The following is a 2016-nucleotide window of genomic DNA, read 5'->3' as shown; positions in this document are numbered from 1 at the left end:
AAAATATAAAATGTTTTGTTCATGTGTGTGATGCGATTCAATCACCCATATTTAAGGACTTGTATGCAGAGCTTGTTTGATTGTGTAATTATCAGATTTGTGAGGTTGAAGGTAAAAAAAATCTGTGTGAAATTTTAAAGTTTGTTTGATTTATAATTGTACATGTGTACTTTTATTTTGTATCCATAATTTATTAATATTTGTGTATACATTTAAACACACTTGCAAGTACCCAACATTACACACAAAATGGTTTTTACTGTTACAAATCCTGTTGTACACATACAAGTACCCAAAGCTACACGTAGACAGGCTTACACAGATTACAAATCAAATATTACACAGGCACAAACTTTATAAGTCTATTTTCTCTCCATACTCTGAGCACCACATCGGCCCATCTGCAGCTCCGTCAGTCCAGGTGCATGAAGTTCTTCCAGGATTTGTTACTCGGATCCAGAATTCTGGGAGGTCAGGGAAGAAAAACCTCAGACTGTTGCTGCCCATCAACCTGGGAGGGGTCAAAGGCCATTTACATAGTGTTTGTAGTCCAGCAGGAAACATGTCAGCTGCCAGTCTTCCCAGGATTGCACATCCCAAAAACTTCACCATGAGGGTCAGAAATGAGGCCTAAGTCCACAGGTTAAAGGTCAAAGGTCATGCCAGGACCGGTAGAAACAGACAGAAAAGCTCTTTTCTCTAAATCCAACACGGCAGCACGACTCATGTTTGTTCATCGGAAGGAACCATGAGACCTCTGGACCAGAACCAGACCAAAGATGTTTACTCAATGCACTGCAGCAAACACAGCATTAAACAACATATGTAAACATACATGGAAGGTGACGTTACAGAGCTGCTAATAAAGAGACAAAGTATTTGATAATTGTATATTACTGTGACTGGATAATTATAATCACAGTAACTTAGAAATTAACTTTTTTTTCTGTCAACTTTGAGGTTAAATAAACAAATATTTTCAAAATACTTTAGGTTGCAATCTGTTATTATCAGTTTCCTGTCTTCCTTGGAACTCAGTGTGTTGTCAGGAAGTTAACTTTCAACAATGATTCGATGGAAATAATTGTGAAAAATTTAAAACCATCAAGTTAAAACAGGTGGTGGAAMTTGACGAACAGAAACCAGTTCTGAAGGCAAGAATTCAGAGGAGGAAGTGAGGAAAAGCTGTGGTTTGTGAAACAAAACATGCTTCCAGTTTATTTAAGATCTGCAGCTTCATCAGGTTACTGCAGGTCTAACATGTCAGAAAGACTTTTAATGATTTGTTTTAGGACCATGATGACTCATGTGGAGAATCTTTACTGAGAAACAAAAAGTTTTAGTGATGATTTATCATAATATTTTTTTAAATAAACAACCAACCCAACACACAACTCAAAATATAAACTGATTGTCCCTTTATGTGGACCAAGTGTAAAATAAAATCCTTAAAAAGATGTCCCTAAATTATTTTTATTCTTTAGCTCACTGTTCTTATGTTTTGCTATTTTTTTCTAAATGTGTAAATCTAAATGTAAAAGTCAAATTTTAAATGTTGAAGCTAAATTTTAAAGTTTATGTCATCCTGGGATAAAAGAAAACGCTGGCAAMGCTAATGCTGCTRATTCTGCTAATGTTGCTATTGCTGCTAACGATGCTAATGGTGCTATTGCTGCTAGCTCTGCTAATGCTGCTAATTCTGCTAATGCTGCTTTTACTGCTAATGATGCTACTGCTTCTAATGATGCTATTGCTGCTGATACTGCTATTGCTGCTAATGCTGATATTGCTGCTAATGATGCTAATGCTGCTAATAGTGCTATTGCTGCTAACTCTGCTAATGCTTCTAATGCTGCTAATGTGCTATTACTAATAATGCTGCTAATTCTGCTGACTATGCTAATCCTGCTAATGATGCTACTGCTTCTAATGATGCTATTGCTGCTGATACTGCTATTGCTGCTAATGCTGATATTGCTGCTAATGATGCTAATGCTGCTAATAGTGCTATTGCTG

Source organism: Austrofundulus limnaeus, unplaced genomic scaffold (assembly GCF_001266775.1).
Source record: "Austrofundulus limnaeus strain Quisiro unplaced genomic scaffold, Austrofundulus_limnaeus-1.0 Scaffold394, whole genome shotgun sequence".
Lineage (NCBI taxonomy): Eukaryota > Metazoa > Chordata > Actinopteri > Cyprinodontiformes > Rivulidae > Austrofundulus > Austrofundulus limnaeus.
Note: the sequence above shows the minus strand (reverse complement) of the source record.